The sequence below is a fragment of the Lepeophtheirus salmonis genome, chromosome 2 (assembly GCF_016086655.4).
Source record: "Lepeophtheirus salmonis chromosome 2, UVic_Lsal_1.4, whole genome shotgun sequence".
Lineage (NCBI taxonomy): Eukaryota > Metazoa > Arthropoda > Copepoda > Siphonostomatoida > Caligidae > Lepeophtheirus > Lepeophtheirus salmonis.
The window spans coordinates 834,667-857,386 of record NC_052132.2 but is presented as its reverse complement, the minus strand read 5'-3'; the positions used below and the strand labels follow the sequence as shown (position 1 = coordinate 857,386).

The 22,720-nt window shown below is 31.1% G+C and overlaps 1 protein-coding gene and 1 pseudogene across 1 annotated transcript in view; both read left to right on the top strand.

Moving 5' to 3' along the window:
* The first annotated feature begins 6,165 nt into the window (after positions 1-6,165).
* LOC121113853 (small ribosomal subunit protein eS1-like) lies at positions 6,166-6,704 on the top strand (annotated as a pseudogene).
* Positions 6,705-14,899: 8,195 nt separating this feature from the next.
* The window catches only part of Rsod (Related to Sod), an 84,198-nt gene continuing 76,377 nt past the window's right edge, over positions 14,900-22,720 (top strand). The window contains exon 1 of the mRNA XM_040727633.2: positions 14,900-15,210. The gene's annotated coding sequence lies outside the window, so the exon portion shown is untranslated. The remainder of the gene's footprint in view (positions 15,211-22,720) is intronic.

The following is a 22,720-nucleotide window of genomic DNA, read 5'->3' as shown; positions in this document are numbered from 1 at the left end:
CTTATGTATATCATAATTCATATGCATTTACAGTATATGTTAAGACTTGAATCAAGCAATAACGCTGTTATATCAACATGAAACAACTCTACCAGGCGTTTTGTATTTAGTTTCGTGTTTTTGTTAGTGAGTGCCCTAGAGACTGAAGTACTTTGAATATTATTATTTTATATCTTATTCAAAGACATTATATATGATTGTATTAAAGTATTGATTAGTTACGAGTTAGTGTCCACATAAAAAAAAGGAGTAGTAGCCCTGAGAATTTTCTTGGGAATTGTTGATTTTTTTTTTTTAACTGACACCTAATTACTATAGGAACTACCGCTAGTTTGTAGTAAAAAAGTAAGGAAGATTAATATTTGGTAAAATTTTTATTTTGAAATTTCAGAAATGTTAAATCCCAATATATTCAGTCCTTATTTTACTCATATTTATGTATAATTGTTGAAAAGAAAAACTGAATCTTATGGAAAAGTAGGGCTAACAGAAATACAAGGGAAATACCATCATGTAATTGGACCTGCTAGAATTATATATTTGATGAACCGTACCGATTCCAAAGCAAGATAGACAGATTTTGACTTCATCCAGTATAACAACAGTATATTAAAAGCATATAATACTACAAATTATATGATTAACACTAACAGTATATACTCTTTGACGTCACCCTTAAAAAGCATGGTGGAAGTCAACATCAGACGGAAAAGCGTTAAGGTATAACCTTGTACAAAATATAAATGGCGTCTTTATTTCAGATATCTAGAGTTCCATAAACACAAATGTGTAATATCCTTGAAATATATTAATATTTACATTGATCAAAAAAAGTTGGTGAAATTTCTGGAAAATTGACAAAAATCTATATGTACAAATGGCATTTTTGAGTATTTTATTGGGGATTTTTTTTTTTTGCTAAATATATATATTCCAATATATGAAACTTGAGATTTTAAATAGATATGGTCATAATTACTAAAAAGGAACATAAATCTTATAATCTGCACCTAAAATAGTGTTATCATAAATTATGTTAATACAAACATACGAGAATGGGCACTCAGTAGAGCCCTAAACCTCTGCCTTAAAGCAAATTGAGTGATGTATCTCAATTGTTCTAAAGTTAAAGCCAATTATGCATTTTTACATTACATAATGCCTTTGACCTAAATATCTCAAAATTTAATGGCCTCTTAGTGTGACCATATAATATGATGACCAAGTTTGATCAAAATCAATATTTAACTTTTTTTTTAATCCTGGTGACGAACAAACAAATAAAAAACGCAGAATATAACCTTTGTTCAACTTCGTTTGGATGCAGTTATGCAGAGTTGTAGTCATTAAGTGTTCATTAATTAATACTAAAGTAAGTTTGCCTGATGTTGCCAAGGACATTAAAAAATTAAAATTACTTTATAACTTTTTTGCTTAATATAAAACAAAAATAAAAACTGTAAAATTGTAAGAAGTATTTTCATGTTTGTTTTTTAGCATGAGTATAATAATATATAGGCATTAAATAAGCACTCTTATTTCATGCAATGAGGAATTAGTTGTTTCATTCTGGGTCAGACGTCAAACTCGCAGTCTCGCACCTGCTTGCCTGATAATCAAGGAAACCTCCTAATATCCCAAAATACACGCTGGATCTCAGATTGTAAATTCATTTTAAACTCTGGGGTCACTGCGTTTCTAGGCACCAAGGATCCCTTCTAATTTGCTATAATACACACCAGCCCAAGAGTTATGCAGGTGAACTGATGGACCCGAGGCCAGTTACATTTATCCGCCACCCCTTTCCTGTGCACCAAGGAAACTTCCTAATATCCAAAAATACCCCATAGCTCTCAGGTTGTACAGGTGAAGTACGAGGCTTCAAGGTAGTCTAAACTGCACTGTAACTCCGTGTCTAAGCACCAATAATCCTACCCACCAATATGCTATAATATTCCCTTGCCCTCAGGTTGTGTAGACGAACTGCTGGGCCTGTGTCAAGTTAAATGTATCCTCCGCCGCTTCCCTAAGCATCAAGTAACTCTTCTTACATCCAAAATGACCCCAACCCTCAGGCTGTACAAGTGAAGTACTGGGCCGAAATTATATTTAAAGTATAACACCGCTGTATTTCTAAACACCAAGAACCCCTTCAAATATCCTAAAATACACCTCCCCCCCCCAAGGGTTTGGACCAGTGGTTCCTGAGGTAGGCTAAAAATTTTCCACTGCCACTTGCCTATGCATTTAAGAACCCTTCTAATACCATAAATACACCCTGGCCCTAAGGTTGTACAGGCTAAGTGCTAAAAATGCTATTTAAAGGGTTCCATGGCCTCGAGGAACCAAAAAAATGTTACTGGAACCGTTTCTGGAGCCATAAGAACCTACATGAAAAATTTCAGGAAAATCCATCAATTAGTTCGGGCGTGATTGAAAAACATACACACAGACATTCACATTTAAAATAAAGATAATTGAATCATTTCAGACTCCCTCACGTCTTTAAATAATTTTTGTGTTTTTAATTTAATTATTTATTCAGTAGTTTTGTTACAACGGCTCTAATATAGATTCAAGCCAACTTTGAAATATCCTCATAATTAAGTGAATCCATTATTATTCATTAATAAAAACTTAATGATTATAATTAGTGGCAAATAATTTAATATTTTATGTTTTAAAATTTAAGTTACATGAATGTGAATAATAATTACATGTAAATTCAGCATGAATCATCATTAAATAAATATAATATTTGTTTAGGCAAAGTGGTTATTTGACAAAAATGGGTTTTGGCAATGTGTCATCCAATCATTAATTATATACATCCAATGAAGTAAATATTGACATCTTTTTTTTATAAGAGATGGTATTATAATTTTCTAATCATCGTAGCATAATCAAAAATGTTTATATATAAAAATGGTGTACGGACATTTTGTACCCTGAATAACGAGTGTGTTTTCGTGTACCGTTGGGTCCAAAACAGGATGGAACCAACTGTCGATAGTTGAAGGAACTACTAAGAGCCCATTATGTTCCTCAAATTGTGCCCTGCATGTTGGAGGTGATTTCGGATAAAGGATGCAAACTTACCATCGATACTTGAAGAAATAACGAAGAGCCCCTCAAAATTCCCCCATTGTACCCCCGAATGTTGGGGTATTTTTGTAGTTCTCAATTCGTGTTGGCTTAAAATTATAATCTATTATTTGTTTCTCCTATATGTTTGGGGTACAATTGGTCACTTGATTGAACATTCGTGTGTGCTCATAAAAGACCAAGTATAACCCTGAGGATTTGTTGCGGAGTTATAATTGTAAGTCCTTGTTGGACTCAAGATAGAATTGGTGATCAAAATCGGAGTAATTGTAGCAAATGTCCTTTTTTATATCCTTTTCTCCTTCCTCTCTTGTCACAGCTGATTTTAGCTGATCTAATGTAAACGTCATGGTTATCAAGTTGATTTTCGGTTTCTTTTTTTTTTACATGCCCATTCCAAACTGGATTTCCATCATCAGTTATTACTTATTATCAACGAAGGATGTAAAAAATAACATATCCTCTGAGCATAATATGTGGGTACAGCAGGAAACAAGTTGAATATGAGCGAGTTAAAACAATCTTCTTTGATTGGGATAATGAAAGGACATTGTTTTAGTAGGACCTGAAAATCCTATCAACAGTTCCTCATTATCTAAAAAAAAAAGAATTCCATCAGTTATTTTAAATAAGTCCGATCCTCTTGATAAGAAAAACTCTACTTAAAATAAAATAAATACCTATATTTGTATGTCGAAGTCAATAAATATTTTAATGATTAATCCTTATGATAGTTCATTGATTGTTATCGCCCTACACATTTAAAACAATTGGAAGAATCATTGAACTTGTATGTCTAACTGGGTACGTAGTAGGCTTGTGACGATCGCTCTTTAGGATTGAGGACTGCAGGCCTGTCCAGTTTAGTCTTGGTTAAGTCCAGTTCAGTCCTACAAAGTGTATGAAGTTCGGTCTATGATGATGTCAATCAACTTTATTTCTTCTTTTTGATTTTGTTCTGGTTCTTACAATCCGAAGGAATGACAGTCGTAAGGACCGGTCCTAAGATTGGACTGGACCGAATGAATAAGAGAGTACTTGTAGAGTATAATTTAATACTTAACAATAGAATTTCACCAAAATGAATACTATAAATAGATATGTGTCTGAGCTCTCTTAATCATTGAGGTAGCCGGCCTTAGTGGCAATGATGACTTCCAGGCAGTAGTGGAAGGCCTAGAACCCTTTCAGATGTAGTCCTCTGTCATAGCGTCCCAGTGCTGACTGAGAATGACTTTGAGTATCCCAGTGTTTGGAAAACCGACACTGCAGGCCTTCCCCATGACATGTAACTAAAAGATGTGGCCAAGAGGGTTGGCATCAGAGAAGTAGGAAGGCCAACATTGTCAAAAAAGAGAAAAAAAAACTCATTCAAAAGAGTCTTAAAAGTGGGTTTCCTTCATTGTTGGAGTCAAAAGTGGCCTTTCCACTCACTTTTTTTATTGCTCTCTAAAAGTCTGGTGTGAAACCCAAAGATCTCTTGCATGGGCCCCCATGGACTCAAGGGGATTGATCTGGACTGTTTTCTTTAACTCCTACGGATCCAGTTTGGTATTTTTGACAAAGATCTTCTTCCTTTCCAACGTTTTGGTCTTACTGACGGCGTAGACGGTGGTCCTGGAAATTTGTCGATCACATTCAAATGTCTTTTTCTCGACTTGTATGTTAGCCAATGAGCTCAGGTTTTTTTAACTAATTGTTTATGATTTAATTTATCAAAATATAAATTAATTTCCATTGATCAACCTTCATTAATTATTGAATTAGAAAGTGTTCATATTTCTTTATTCTTATTAAGTGTATGTAAAGATAGAATAGACCCACATTTTCTCGAATCCAGGTCGGTTCGAATCTTTAGACGTAATTATTTGAGTTTTTGGGTACTCAAACTTTGGAATCCGGATCCGAAACTAAGAGTAGACACATACTTGTTTCGAATTTCATGAGCATTTTATGCAAAGTTTCAAGATAACTAATTCGGATTAAGGTTACATTTTTACAGATTACTAATGCAAAGACATTGAATATCCTAATGTTGCTACTATTTGAACATCATCATTAGTTATTTTTGGAATTATAATGTTTTAATAATTTCGGAATAACTATTCAAAGCAACTTTTCCTGAGGATGTCGCTCTCAGTACAAAACAGGATAAATAGAGATGCTACATTCTATATAGATAATTAATTTTTAACAAGGATAGTTATTTATGAACAAGAAAATCCCTCCCCGAGTAAATCTGATTTGGATCCAAGAATCGTCCTATATTTATTTTGCAATAACCTATAAGCTTTTGAACATACGGAATATCCCACGGATCATTTTTATGATCCGTAAAATTTTAAGTACACAATGCTGGTTCCGTTCTCAAAAAATGTTTTTCTTAAAAAGCAACTTTACTTATACCATACTCAGGTACTTCAGATCCAGGGTCACAACTCGTCCTATGTTTAATTGGGGGACGATGTACATATTTGGGGAGGCTAGTGCCCAACATATTTTTTAGACTTTGATAATTAAACTTTCTTGGTAATGTGTTTATGTTGACCGAATGAAATATATATGTGTAATTTCATTGAAATATATGAACAATTAATATTTTGGGGGTTTTTGATTGTGAAACTTATGGTAGGATTAGGTTTGTGCCCAGGTTAGTATTTAATGTTGTAAAAATATAACCTGCCTTAATGTAAAAAAAAAAAAGGAAATTTAAAATGGCTGTCTTAGCTGTCATGACGGTTTATTAGATTAGCTGCAAACATCTATAATAGTAAGGAGCCAAACACAAACTCCTATCCATTTATAGGAAGGACTTAGACCATATGCATACAGGAACTACTCCCAATTCTACTTTGAGTCCAACAAAGACTTATCCCAATGACCTCTCAGCAAATCATTAGTTTTACCATCTATCCCTAACTAGCGCAGGCACTAGTGATTATATTATAATAGAATTAAAAAATAATGGTACAGCATTTGAAACTGTAAAACACAGTCATTTTGCAACTACAAAAACTATCACTCGCGTCTAAGTTCATATTTTCCCCAACTCGATAAATAATGATTTATTTGATGGAAATATTCAAATATGAGTCACCAGTTCATTTAATAATATGTTTATTACTTAGTAACTTCGATGGAATGAATTTGATCACAGATAAGCTGAGATCCTTTGTCAAGAAGTGGAAATCTCTGATTGAGGCAAATGCTGATGTAGAAACCAACGATGGTTTTGATCCATGCTTACAGAATTGGTACTACTTATTACAATCAATTGCAACAGATCCGTCAAATCAGAACCTAGATGGTCTACATCATGACCTGTGAAATTTCTTACTGCCATTTGAAGGACGTCCTCTAAAAGCTGATCCCTGAATCACTGGCTGTCGACGTTCAAAAGACCTGCAGTTGAATGTACCCTCTTCACGACTTGAATTTCAGAAATGTAAAAGGTTCTCAAAAAGCCTAAATTTGATTTTAACAAATTGATGGATCTTCATGGAGAAGATCAGTGGAAAGATCACAACTATGATCCTAGCACCAGGGATACCATTGAGAGACCAGAGGGCTACGAACCCCCTGTCGAACAAGAAATCTAATTTATAACATCAAATTTGAAAATTTCTGTTACTGCAAGAAAAAAGTCGGTTGATGGACCAAAATTGTAAATAACCCAAATATTGCTATGATCAAACTATTTAAAAATAATTTAAAATTGTAATTCCAGTATTTCTTACTTAGTGTATGGTTTGTGTACCGTAAAGATGTTAATAAAATAATTATAATTATATTCAAGGTATTAAATAAAACAACATACAATTTACCACTCATATTATAAATTGATAACAATTTAGCCTGTATAATAAACATATATAAAGGCTAAACCTTTTAAAAGTTGTATAAGATTCTATATTATTACAGAATGAATTGATGAAGTATAAAAATCAACTAAATTTGACATTAATCAAGAATACCTTTACCAAAACCAAGAAATAAAAAAATTTGAGTAATTTAAAAAACATTTGAAACTTATATGAAACTAACAAATTAGTGATTTGACTTTGCTCATAGCCCTATGCGTCAAATATTAAAGATATTCTGTCGTTTCTACAACTCTTATCTTTGAAATCAATATATATATTTTTTCAAAAATAACTAATCTTAATTAGAAAATTATAATTTGAATAGAGAGAAAAAGCGCACCTTTTCTAACTAGGAACTTTAATTCACTCATTTATATAGGACTAAACCAAAACAACAAAAGTTTGGAATATGGAGCCCAAGATTATTTATAACTTCATGAATCTAAACCTGAAAATAACTTTCATGTATACAAAAAATAAGGTTTTTCATGGACGTGGTTTGATTTAAATAATCTGTGTATTATGATAAATAAAAAAAATCATGTTCTTCCTTTAAAGTTATAGAGTTAAATCGACGAAGGGAATTTTATTTTTTAAACTATTGTAGAAGCATTGCTTTAACTTACTAACGTTTTGAGAATTTAATCTTAAAGATGGCACAATTAAAAAAAAGTATACTCTTTTGATACTTCGTATTATGCGTTTTTCGCTTCATTTTAATTGTAGATATCTCATTTTTTTATATCAAGGGTCTAGTTAATTATTATTAATTAATAGGTATAAGTGTGCGTCCATATTAATCACCCAAATTCAACATAATACAACTATTATTAAGAATACACAGGATCAGAACAACGTTGCTGATCTTCTTTTTACATTTAAAAAAAATGTTCCCTGCGAGTTCAATTCTCAAATCTCAAGGCAGACACAAAGTTATAGGAATGCAACAGGAATGCAAATTTTGTTGTAGTGGGGAACCTCAACCATGTTTTTCATGGTCTAAAGTTGTTGGAATTAATCTTTCATTCTTGAAGAATTATTGAATTAACCTGTTTGCATTATGAGAATCAGCGTGTCACAGTTAATTGGAATAAATGTTTCTAATTTGGTTCCCCACATTGTATTTCCAGAGTTGATCTGTTTTAGACGTAAACATTTTATTATTTTCAATTTTTAAAGAGTAAAATTTAAACGACAAGTTTTGTGAGGGCATTATTTAAACAAAATCAACTGACATTAGTCCTTGGCACACCTTCTATTCAATATGTGAGCCCTCAGCTGTAATAATGGCCTCAATACAAGACCTATATCCCTTGCAAGCCTCGACTATGTCGACAGACTCAAGCTTAGTCCACTCCTTCTTGATGGAAGCTTCCAGAGACTGTTAACACCTCTGAGGAGTAACACACACCCTCTCCTCCACACACACCAAGATAAACTAGTCCAAAATTTTGGTGTCTAGAGAGAAGGGTGGCCACATGTAGAGATCCAAAAACTCCGAAAGTTGTCTCACAGGAAGGCCTGTGTCTTAGCAGCGAGATGACACAGAGGGAAAAGAAAGTTGTCCCCAAACTTTGCTCTGGTCCAAGATAGCACTTACTTATCCGGAAGTTCGAGTTAAGCATCTGCATTGAGCCGTTTTCCTCTCCACAAAAATGGGAAGGCAAACTTTGCCTTTGCTGTCCACGACACCCATGCCCATGGTTCCGGCTTTATTTATTTTTCTGAAGACATGTCTCACTGAAGCTGACTGGAGCTCTTGGATATAGTTATGGGGGCATACCATGTTAAAGAAGCTTCAAAAAGTATTTTCTTTTTACTCTATTTTAATTGTTCTGGGTTTATTTATTTTTAATTGAGTAAAAACTTTAAATAAGGAATCTTGAGTTACAAAACTTATCTCTCACCGAGTTTGAAGACAATTGACAATTATATGTTTCTCTTTTATTAAAATTTAAATTAAGTGTACTACTAGATAAGATCAACCCTGTATATTGTAAGAAATTTGTTTAAAGGGCTTAAAAGAAGATTTAATTCCTATACAAAACACACGTAGGCTCAAAAGTCAATTCATAACTATTTATTACAACATAGGATTCTACACTTGATATTTATTGAGTTAGATAAGTAATTTTAATCTTAATTTGAAATGAATATTTTTTTTTACACAATCAGATCTACACTCTACTCCACCTATTCATTTTTGAACAGGGCTTACATTCCAGAAACGATTAAGATATGACTTGGAGGATAAAATAGTTTTTTCAACTAAATAGGTACCATTTACACACTCAAAAGTATTAATGAAGAAGAAAAAACACCTTTAATCTTTTGTAAAATTTTAGACACTCGGTTTAAATGTATTTTTACAAAATAAAACAAATCTGAGCTCTCTACCTTACGTACAAGCTGAGAAAATGACACTTGTACGTGATGGACAAATTTACATTCGACGACTCCAAGGAGCTGTGCGTCTCCAGGCCCACTGTCTTCGCCCTCAGCAAGTCCAAAACGTTGGAAAGCGATCAGGGTTCTGGCAAAAAGGCCAAACTGGGCCTCAACAAGTTAAAAAAACAGGCCAGTCCAATCCCATCAAGTTTGTGTGGGCCCACGTAAAAGATTTCAGGGTTTCACAACAGACTATCCAGAGAGCTATCAAAAAAAGTGGATGGAAAGAGACTTGTGAGGATGGAGAGGCCACTTTTGACAACAGTAATGAAGGAAACCCATCTCCTCCATTGCAAGACTTTATTAAATAATAAATTATACCTTGTTGAAGATTAAAATTCCAAGTGTTCAGAGTGTAATTGACCAATCGGTAGTTGCAAGGAATCAAGCTCAGGGTTTCCTTTGATTTAGCGTTAAACACAGTTTTTGATGTTAAAATAGTGTTATTTTTTTGGAGCAGTGGGTTAATAAACTTCCATTTGAGTACACAGTGGATTCATGTTCATTATTATTATAATTTCAAACCCTCTGCAGTAAAATTGTCATGCGTTGACTGGTCCACAGTTAATGCAAGGTTTGTCCCAAACCTTGCATTAATTGACAGAATTATGTCTATGAAATATTTAAATCTATATGTATAAACACAAAATATACAAGATTGAAATTGGATTTTCTCTTTTTTTTTTGTTCAAGAATGTATCAATTTTGACGCACCACATTTGTAGTACAAGTCATCGAAGAAGATATAATATAAATGATACCCAATTTTTTACATTGTATAACAAAATTTTATCTTTGAGTTCATTCTTGATCAATTAATTATTATAGTTTCTATAAAATAATTGTGTATATATGATTCTGGATTCAGTTATTGTAAGCATAAGTTAAATTGATATTTTTAAAGAACAATTCACAAGTTTGTCAGGTTTGTATACATTTCATTATACTTTGGAAGACATTGTAGTAATTATTTTGAATATCTTTCAAGAGATAGAAAAGCTTTATATGGCTGACAAATGGGTCTATTTTAACATTTTCATATAACTTGCCTGACCACATTATATTTTTCAAGTTTTAAAACTTTCATTTTATTTATCTATCTGTAAAAATATATTTTTGTTATAATATATTAAATTATATTTGAAACAACTAACAGATGTCGTTCCTCTCAGACAAACTTTCTATTAAATTTAAAAAAAAAAAAATGATTCTTCTGATAATGAATTAGGACTAAGAAGGAGGAAGTGCCTCATATATTAGTAACCTAAACTAAGTAGGCAAATTGCGTCAAAAAAAGTACAGAGGTAAATAAAGTCCTTAAAACTCAAGGATAGTACATCTACTCAAATGTAATTTTAATAGGATTTGGTTTTTCATTGGAACAAAAAAAATCAATTTTTAATAATTACTTTTTAACAAATTCGAAGAATGTTCAACTCAGAAATATATTATATATATAATATTACGTAAAAAAATGAAACCCTAAATTAAAATGGTCATCCTGACCATATAATACTAGACACCTGTAAGCGAAGACTCAAGCGTGCCCCCTACAAATGTGGTGAAGAACTGAGAAATTACTACAATGACATAACATAAGTTGAAAAGGACATTTATCGACAATTTATTATATTCTTATTGAAAAAAAAGTATTTATGAGATTTAAATAGTTTCACAAAGGCATGTTCAAAAAAGGAACCGTGGGTTGCATTGCAGCCAGCCTAATTTATACGTGCAGCCTACTACTAATTCTTTCTTCAATTAGAATGTTTAGCAAAGTTCTCACAATATCATCAGAATTCGTAGAACGCACATAATACGTACAACCATACAATATTTGACGGTATCTTGTATTTTCTGAGACTCAAACGAGGTTGCCAAATAGGTATTTTTTGAAGCAGTTCAGCCGACAAAAGTTATATTTGCTCTAAAGTTGAAGTAACTTTTTATTTATTAGTTTAGTTTTATGTAGCCTTATTTAATGAAATTTAATTTAAAAGGTACTGCAGCCCATGAAAATATTTGAAGTGGCAATCCGGCCAATTATATTAAAATGTTGGACATCCCTGATCTAACATATAAAGGGTGATTCAAAACGAGCTGTTTTTGGATTGTAGAAATAAAACACATAAAATATTATATTATGGTCAAAACTTTATTATGAACCGAAAAAACAATCCTTTACAATTATTTCTAGAAAATAATCCCCTTTATATGTTGGCCTCAACTAACCTTTAAATGGTCCATTCTTTCGAGCCAATTTTCGATGACGCGTTCGAGCATTGTGACCGGAATCTCACGAATAACTCGCTCAATATTTGCTTCCAATGCTTCAATCGTCGCTGGTTTATCCACATAGACTTTTACTTTATGTAGCCCCAAAGAAAAAAGTCCAAATGTGTGGTGATATCACACGATCTTGGTGGCCAATTCCCCGGACCAAAATGTGAAATTAATTTCTCACCAAAATGATGTCCAAATAAGTTCATTGTTACGCGCGCTGTGTGGCAAGTGGCACCGTCTTGATGGAACCAAATATCGTGGAGACCATGTGCTTCAATTTTTGTTGCATACCACAAGCCAAGTTGTTGAGAGCGGTGGCAAATCCATTCTTCACGATCTTTGGATACATTCTCAGCTACACCCGCAATATTTTCTACGCTGCGAGCTGTACGTGGCGTACCAGACGACGGGGTATCCCAGAAAGTTGCTGCCCCTTCAAATTTTTCGATTATTCTTCGAATTGTGGATTCTGAAGGTCGATTGTGTGGACCATAAGTTGGGCGTATTTTGCGAAAAACTTATTTCACTGAACGCTGATTTTCATAGTACAGCTGAACAATTTGTACACGTTGTTGTGGCGTATATCTTTCCATGAAGAATTGTAAAAAAAATACCGATTAAAAATGATGTATGAATTTGACAGAACTCGCACGCGCCTGCCAAAAAATCCCTACTTGAAAAAACCGCTCGTTTTGAATCACCCTTTACTTATTTTAAAAATCAAGCCTGTCAAATGAATAATATACAGTTTTTATGAAATTATTTAATTCCAATATTAGGCCTCTTACATGCCTTTTTTAGGCATTGCTATAGATTGGACTATTTGAATCTAATTAAATCACCAGCCTCACTAGCTCATTCTGCCCACTATTTTAATAGTTATCTGAACAGTTTGGTGTGAAACCCTGATATCTTTTGCCTGAGCCCTCATGAACTTTAGAGATTTGGCTTGGACTATTTTACATAACTCATCTGTGATCGGTTTGGCTTTTTTAACAAAACCCTTTTTCCTCTTCAACGTTTCGATCTTACTGACGGCGTTGACGGTGATCCTGAAGATGCCCAACTGCTTGGAGTGCGTAAACGGAAATGTAGCGATCCAGCTCAAATGTTATTTTCTCAACATGTACGTAAGCAAAAGAGCTCAAGTTTGTTTCGTTTTGTAACTAATTTGTGTATGCTTTCATATATAGAAATATAAATTAATTTCAATCACACCACCTTATTAATGATTGAATTAGTAAGTTTTCTGGTTTCAATGGATCACCCAGTATGAAGTAAATAAATACAGATGTATATGAAAATATGATTCTAATATAGTGTTTCCATCAGTTATATGCAATATGTGACGTCAATAATTATTGGAATTTACAATCTACTCACTCATGCTATTGTATCATCACAAAGACATCTTCACTCAGACTGAATAAGAAGTGTGCAAAAACAGGTAGTCTTTGTCATCAATATAAAGAATTCCCAAATGTATCTTACGTAATATACTTGGTCACACAAAGCTTTGTATACATTATTATTTTTTTTGCAAAAAGTAACCACACCTTCGGCTTCATGGATACTTACTAGGATAATTTTCTTCCTTGTAGTTGTGGGATCTTGCGATTTCACCTTGAAAAAAGATGAAGTAAAATATATAAAGAAAACTTGATCCAAAACCACGATTATCACAAATAAATGTACCTATATCGAATGATGAAATTCATTTACAATTTTATACATTGATAAAGATATATTATTGTGTTAGAAAAAAAAAATCTAATATATACCTAAAAGAGTATTGTCAATATTAGATTGATCACTTTTGAAATGAAACGGTATGAATGGGGACTATTTAAAGTATGAATGTGTGGGCATGTCTAAATATTACTAAAATACCTTCACCCTAAGTAGGTGAGCCACAATGTATTTACTAGAGAGAAAATGCTCAATGGTGGCCATAGCCTTTCATTAATAGGGGAGGGGGCTTAATCCCAAAGATTATCAGCACCGTAATACAATTACTTATATAAATTTGTTTTATATATGTATATATGATAAATATTTTTTGGGAGGGGCTTCAGAAACATTTTGGGTTTGCAATCCCCCGGAAAAACAGGGACTAGCGATGCTACTAACTCTGACGTCATTAGTATTATTATTATTATTTATTTTTTTATTTGGGGTGTTGGCTTAATTTGACAATTTTGACAAAATATTTTTGTTGTCTGCCAAATAACTGTTTTTTTAGTAGAAGACTTTGACAATTATATTTTTTAATACTCATAGTATAATTTTATTTGACCAAAGCAAAAATAAAAGTTAGGGTTGGGTCATGTCTCCTGGGCTCCAATGGTTCCAGTGTCACTGATTCTAAGTATTTTTCAAAACTCACCAATGTAATTGCATATATCTACTTTCATTATAGTATGAGGTTACAATACTACCAAATATTCATTATGATTGATTATATAAATATTTTGATTTGTGATATGCCCCAAACAAACAGTCCACCTTACATTATTTTCAAAAATTCAATCATAATCTTTGTAAATGTAGCCGGAAAGAAAGATTTTGCATCAGGGTTTGTATCAAATTAGTCAAAACTTTCAAATATTATTTGTTATTGGGTGATTGATGAGACCATTTTACAAGGACTAATGTGCCTTCTAACATCAACATAAAAGAATAAATATATCCTTTCAACTACATACTAAAAATAGCCAAAAATGGCCGTTGTGTGTATTGGAAAGACTTATAGGGAACTTGAATTTTATTTTTCGGACATGGAGATCCTCAAAAATTCGATATTCTTTATCTTTTTTTATTAAAAAGAATTATCATATATATATTTTTTTTAATTAAAAAAAAAAAATTTATAAAAAATTTTCTACTCAAATTTTCAAAAATATTTTTTTTATCTCTTTAAAAAAAAAATCCTATTTTCTTGAAACTACATATTTCATTCTAAAAATAGTCATTGCTCTATTGTAATGAACAATCGCAGTAATTAATTACTCATAATAATTCTTCGTACATTAAATTAATATTGAAAAAGGATATTATTATATTATAATATTAATTGCCATATATTTTCCTTGCTATTAGCAGGTTAAAAAACACACATTCTATGAAGGAGCTGAGCGTTCCTTCATTTACTTGCACGCCATCATCTGCGTATTCTTTTAGCCGGTATTTTTTATAGTGAAGGAATATGAATTTAGTTCAATAATCATCGTTTCCACGTCAGGAGGAGAAAAAAAAAGGTTCTTCACTTTTCTCCTCTCTCTTTCTTCTTTAACATTTTGTTATTGTTATTTGTTATAAGTTTTCACTTTTGAACAAAAAAAAACAAAAAAAAAATATCTATATCGTTTCAACAACGTATCATTGAGTGATATTTATTAGTGTTACCTATATTTACAAGACTATACATCAAATATCCTCCTCATCAAACTAAGGACTTCTTCATTCAAGTGCCTACCTCAACATAGAAAACTTTCATCAACATGATTATTGCGTAAGTTTCTATTTATTTTGCAATCCTGCAGGTATAGAATATGCTCTGTGCTGACTATATCTATTAATAAAACAACTGTATTATGATGATGGTGAAGTCCAATGACCGGTTTTGTAATAAATAAAGTCTTTGTCTTTGAATGACTTTATATGTATTTAAAAAAGAGATTATAATGCTTCAGAAAAAATGACCTGCTTTGTTTGTTCTTAAGTCATGCAGATCTTTTTTAATAGAGCATTTTCACTGACGTATTCTCATTAAAGCCACGTCATTTTGGGGGTTCATGTTTGTTATTTGTACCATGTAAAATGAACATATTTACAATAAATATTAATGTAACTTCTTCGAGTGGCTTAAAGATTAAAAAAGAATAGTACTTGATGTTAATTATATACAGTGATATTTAAATTTAAAAAAAACACATTTATTGAAAATACATCAAAATGTATTCAAATTCTATTTACACAATTTGGTTAAATACTCAATTATCGTTAACTATCCTAATTCCGCCAACTCAAAATATTATGCACATGGATAAATGAAATTTATGTGGAAGTGAGATACACTTTAGCAATGATCAGGGATTATCATTAGGACGACAGGTCTATTTGGACTAAATGTAAGATCACTTTAGACGCATTACCTATTAGGTGACGGTATAATGATAGTGTAACGGTAATTGATATTTATGTTAAGGTCCCTTTATTTGTCGGTCCCATTATGTCATTCAATAGTTAATTATTTTCTTTAATATTAATGATAAAATACTTTTTAATTTGACAAGACTTGGTTCAAAATGGCCGACATCTATAATATGTACGTCACATGAAAATGCTTTATATATGTTTTGATCAAAGTTTATCTACTTTTACAATTAATATATCTTGAGTGAATTTTTTACTACCACTGTGAACTCCATTGAAAAAAAAAGTAGATTCTAACGAGCTGTGTAGTTTTACCTTAAGGTATACAAACATACATATTTTCTAGTGAACAAATTACGAGAGGAATGTCTTTCAATCTCAATTGTAATGTGTATTTTGAAACGTTGTCGTATCTTGTGCTACCTTCTTCACTGATTAGTATTACTATTTACGTTCTGAGTGGTATATGCACCTAATATGTATAATATAATATAAATACCTCCCATAGCATCTCCTTCTATCTTATCCCTGGCAACAACCTGTCATTCTTATCCTAGAGAATAAAGCACATATAAGTCTAAAGCCCAAGTGATATATGAATCTATTGTTACTGTACAACATTATCATGAAATAAAGTGTCACATATCCCTCACGTTTCTTAGGTTTATAGATTCATTTCGGTGGATATCCATCGATCTCCGCTTCTGTAGTTGAAAAAAAAATGTGTAAATTAATCAACGCAGCAGAGTGCCTCATTTGATGAAAAACAATTGAATACTTGAAGTAGATATACTATAATTCGTGTATTGGTTATTAAATATCTAGGCATGGAATGGATATTGTCATTTTAGACGGGGTTATAATCCCCTTAAAATCAACTCAAATAATTATTATCAGATGCCAAATTTCTAAGCGAAAATAAGGTTACATTTTTATTTCAAAAAATTTTATATTTTAACTTTAATTTTAGAAATTTTTCTCTAAAAAAATTTATAAAAACATTTAAATAATTCCTTTTGAATCCGTAGACTCCGAGAGAAAATTTCTAGTATGAACTCTTTTACTTTTTTATAAAAAGTTTTTAAAATCAATCCTTATACAATGAACTTCTGCGTGTTACTAATTCCTTTACAATTGTTAAAGTGTCCTTCAATATATGTATTTTTCTTCTTTTGTAACCTATACAATAAAAATATATTGACAACTTTGAATGCAACTACCACTCTCCTCGTAAAGTTGATCTTCTTTACATTTTATTTAAAATCCTTGAGTTTAATATCCTATTTAGTAGCAGAGTAATATATATTTGCTAGCAACATTAAATTTAAAAAAAAAAAAAAGCGATTTAATATCATTCAACAATATTTAAATCGTTTTTATTTTAATATTTTAACCATACAATTAACATCCTGAATTATTAAATTAATTTAATATGTAATGTATCTATAATATATTCAAACCTAGATAATTTTTGGTAATAGCTTTTAAGAATTGGCTACATCCAAGGACAAAATAATTAAATTACATCTCTGTATACTTGATATCGATTACGTATTAAATAATTATGGCTAATTTTGAGTGTAATGACATGTATATGTAAAGGTTTTAATGGTTAATATCCTTTAATAATTTTTTTTTTTAAAAGGAGTTTCAACAAATGATCCTTTGTGATAAGAATTAAAAGTAATTTCCTTGATAGAAAATATGTAAGGAATGTTTTATTTACTCAACAGATTTCCCGTGTATACAATTAATATCAATTGACGAATTTTAAACATCTTTCTGGAAAAAGTCATATTTAGTTCTGTAACTCCCACTAGGTTGTTATATAATACTTAGTGAGGGATTTTCTGACTTTTAAAAGTTCAAATCCTTGTTCCTCTGTAAGAACAAAAAATTGTATTTTTGTTTTTTTTTAAATCCAAGATTTTTGTCCTTTTGATTGGAAATTAGAATCCCTATTTCTTTATCAGAATAAAAATGTTTCGTTTATTTATGAAAATCGAAGATTTTTGAGGTCTTGATTGGAAATCAAGTTCCTTTTTTAAAAAATATTATTTTTTTTTTTTTGTGATAAATTTCATGATTTTTGAGTTTTTGATTGAAAGTTTTTATCGTAATGTATCTGTTATAAGTAAAAAAATTCTTGTGTTTTTTTTTGGAAAAACGAAATTTTAAGTATTTTGATTGGTAATAAGAATCGTTTTCCTTTTTAAGAACAAAAATAGTTTTTTATGTATATAAAAAAATCGAAGATTTTTTAGTTTTTTTATCTGAAATTGGAATGGTTTTGGTTTTTGAAAAATTGAAGATTTCTAAGTTTTTTCAATGAAAATTAGAATCTTTTTCCCTTTTTAGATACAATATGGGGATTTTTTTTTCTGAAAAATCGAAGATTTTTGAGTTTTTAATGGAAATATACACCTTTGCTCTTTTTTCAGGACAAAAATAAATGTTGTTTATTTGGAAAATCAAAGATTTTGAGCATTTGTTTGGAAAATCAAAGATTTTTGAGCATTTGTTTGGAAATTAAAATATTTTTTAATTTTAAGGATACAAAAATGGTTTTGTTTTTTTCAATTACAAATTTTTAATTTTTGATTCGAAATTAGAATCCTTGATCCTTGTTAAGAATAATTTTTTTTTTATAAATTTAAATTTTTTGAGTTTTGTTTGGAAATAAGAACCCTTGAGCTTTTTTCAGGAAAAGGAATGGTTTTTTTTTGTTTTGTTTTTGAAAATCGAGGATTTCTGAGTATTTGATTGGAAATTTGAATCTTTCCTTTTCAATAAACAAAAATGGTTTTGTTTTATGAAATTAGATGTTTTTTGATTGGAAATTAGAATCCTTGTTCTGTGTTAAGATCAAAAATGTTTTTCTGTTTTTTTAATCGAACATTTTGAGTTTTTGATTGGAAATTAGAAGCCTTCTGGTTTTTTTAAATCACAAAAATGTTTTTTTGTTTTATTTGAAAATTCAAGTTTTTTGAACATTGAAATGGAAACTAGAATTATTGTCCTTTTTTCAGAACTTTTTTTTTATTATTGCAAAATCGAAGATTTTGTAGTTTTTGATTGGAAATTAGAAATATATACAATACAAATACAAAATACAATAATTGAAAGGATTTTTTTGTAAATAACATCTCTAAATTAGAATTGTAATTCTTCAAAAAACCTGGGGTTTTATTACTTTTTCGATGAGCTAATTTATTTGCAACACTGGAAGGTCATATGAAATAAATTTTCTTTTTTTATGTTTATTGATCCATTGATTACATATTTGCAATTGCAACCATTAAGTTTACTGAGCCATAAAATTGTCAAACTACGTCATTTCAAAGTTTCCAAAACTCATCTATCAAATATGATATATATAGCGTTATAGGATTAATTAAATTTATTTTGAAATTTATACTAATTAGATGATGATGACCTTTAATGTCTGATTTGAAGCATGTAATTAAATATATATTTATACATTTTCCAAATGTTGAATGCTTCTTTGTTTGTTAATTTATCGCGTCTCCTTTTGTTCTATCAACTTTTAAAACCTTTTTTTTTTTTAATTATAAATAGTTTGAAATCCTGTCATATTTCATCTTTATTAAAAAAATGTAGCTTTTAGCGTAGAACGCCTCTTCTACAGGGTTGATCTTATCTAGTGGTACACTTTTTATTCTTTTCAATCCGTTATGACATTGGTCTAAAATCACGAAAGAGGAAAACTAGACATGTTGTCTCTGAACAGAGAGAGCTGAGACGGTTGGAAGGAACAAAAAAGATTCTAAATTTTCTCTAGAGCAAGAAAACTTTGTGCAAAGATTTGTTCTTTTCTGATGAAAATTTTTTCAACGTTGATGCCGCTCTGAATAAGCAGAACAGCCGCTAAATCACAACCGAACATCCCGACAATGTACTAACTTCCGTAAGACATGTCATCAGAACAAAAAATCTAGCCGGATCCATAGTCTTGGTCGTTCTGGAGTCAACTTTCCGAACTTTTGGGACTTCAACATGTGGCCACCCTCCTGTTCAGACGTACACTTCTTTGACTTCTCTATTTAGGTGCGTCTGGAGGCTAGGGTGTGTGCTATTCCTCACAAGAGTGTCCAGTCTCTAGATGCTTCTATCAAGAAGGAGTGAACCGAGCTCGAGACTGACTACATAGTAGAGTTCTGCAAAGGGATTTAGGTCTCATATTAAGGCAATTATTAGAGCTGAACAATCATATATTGAATAAAAGTTGTACAGATAACTATTTTTAAATAATTTTGTAAAATATGTAAATGTCCTCACAAAACCTTTCATTTAAATTTTACTTTTGAAAAACTGTAAATAATTAAATATATACTACTAGACAAGATCAACCACCTAAACATTTTAACATCATATAGGTATATCCCTTCAAGTCGAAAATACTATATAGATAAAAAATGAATATTATTATAAACTAAATACATATTTTTTCTTCCATTTGAAAAAAACTTGGAATACCTTCTTTTATTTAAAAGCAATGAATGTGTTGATTGATGAGATATTCAAATATGAGTTGAATCGATATAAATATTTTCTTATCACCTATCAGCGATCTCAATCTTTGTAAGTGGGTAACTCATCCTACAAATGTAGTCTGTCAACACAAAAGCAAGCTATGATTATTTTTATAAAATTAAGTGCAGATTACATATGTATTATTCATTGTATGATTGTCCCATCCTCTATCAACTAATTAATCTTATTAGCTTTGGGGAGGCCCCGCAGATTGCACTTCAAGTATCCAAAATTGATCGGGACTGTCATTGAATGATATATTAATAAATTTTATTTGAAAGGGCCCATATAATTGTGCCAATAATTCTTTTAAATCAAATAATGGTTTAAAACTGTATGTTAAATTATTTATTTACACACATATTACATCAGTCAAAAATCATATCAGTTTGTAATCCAAAACAGAAAACATACAATGCCCAAATAACAATTATAAAAATAAGTAAATATAAGATTTTGAAATATTAAAGGTTGAATTACAATAAATCAGATCCAGAAGTGAGGTTTTCGAGCAAGTTCTGACAAGTTGCGTTAGTACACACTATATTAGTTGATTTGTGTTGTGCTTAGAGTTAGTATTATTTCTCTTGGTTTGAGAGGGAGCCGAGATTAAATAACGGTTCTTGTGCTTCACAGCGTCTGTTATATCTTTCACTTAGGAGATTAGCCACTCAATCTTCCACCCATCCTTATACTGTGAGAACGTTATAATATGCCAATCCGAAGGACTCATTCAAACATGAAAGTTTCTACAGTCTTCCTCCTCCACCATCCTAAGGACCCGGATCATTTTTATGCATTGGTAGAATAAATGAATAAGGTCTCCAATTATTTATGGCAAAAATAACAAATTGTCTCTTCAGGATCATCCTCCTAAGACTTTTTATTAGGTATATTAAGTCATCCCACAAATTTGAACACAATGCTTATAATTGACTACAATATGTCTACGACATATTGGGTATATATCAAGGGGTGTTGCTAGCTTTCATCATTTGGGGGCTTAGACCCAAAAAATTATCAACAATATTTTTTCCTTACTTACATAAATAGTTTTGTTTTATATATACAGAGGCAGAGGGTGCTTGCCTTGCAGGGTTGAATAGAAGGGAATAGAAACAAAGAATGAAGGTAGAAGAAAAAAGACAGAGAGAAGGGAAATGAGGGTTTATTGCCGTCAAAAACAGGCTCTTAATGACCTCGGAGGACCAAAAAAATACCTTTCGGACAAGTTTGGTTAATTTATCCGTTTACTTTTTAAGTTTAAGACAGATCTGTTTGACCATTTTGGACTCCATGTGTAGTAATATTAAAAATAAGCTTATAAATTAAGTGGGTGCTACACTAAAATCTAAATACTTTTACAAATTTAATATTTAATTAAGGGTTAGTGATTGAAATTTATTGATATTTCTATATGTTAGAGCATACACAATTATTTTAAAAATAAAAATCCTTCAGTTGGGCATCTCCAGGACCACTGTCTACGCCGTCAGTATGTCTGAAACGTTGAAGAGGAACATGGTCTTGTCAATAGAGCCAAATTGGATCTGGTACATGCCATTGACCGGAGTTTTTAGATGTCGACGAACCGACAATCTTGCCCGAGAAATCATCAGTGTTACTTTCCAGTTTTCAGGAGCACCCTCACTCGTGGTTACTCAATATTTAGATGTTCTCTCCTCAAGAGTAACAGAATAATAAAAACATTTAAATTTGTTAATGTATCCATTTGTAGTTGTTTAGTTATAATATTTAATATTGCTCCTACGTTAAATGCAATTATGGAGACTACAAAGGACTACTCCGTATAATTTCTTAAAAAGATTAACGATATTTCATTCAAAAATAGGCTATTTTGAGAAAAATCATTCTAGCTTGTTTTTGTGTTGACTGATCACATAATATAATATATGATCTGAAAAGTCCCATGCTTAACAAAAAAATACGTTTCTTCGTTCAAAATTGACTTTTTTAAAATTAATATTATTTATTTTTATAAGAATGCTTATATTTACTTGATGGGCGGAGTCCCCGTTACACTTTTGAATGGTATTTTTCCCCATCAAGAGGCAGTGTAAAATTAAAACAGGAAATTGTTTTTAATGCATTGTTTTGAAAACAACAAAAGTAGCGTTACACTTTGCCCACAATAACTCACAAGCTAAGAAACATATTGGCATGAAAATTTGACAGCTGCCTTTTGAACATTGATACCTACTGAAAATGACGTAAATTTAAATAAAAATAGCGCCATCTAGATGTGAAGCCATGGATTTTTCAACCAATGTGTTAATATATAATTTTTGCTT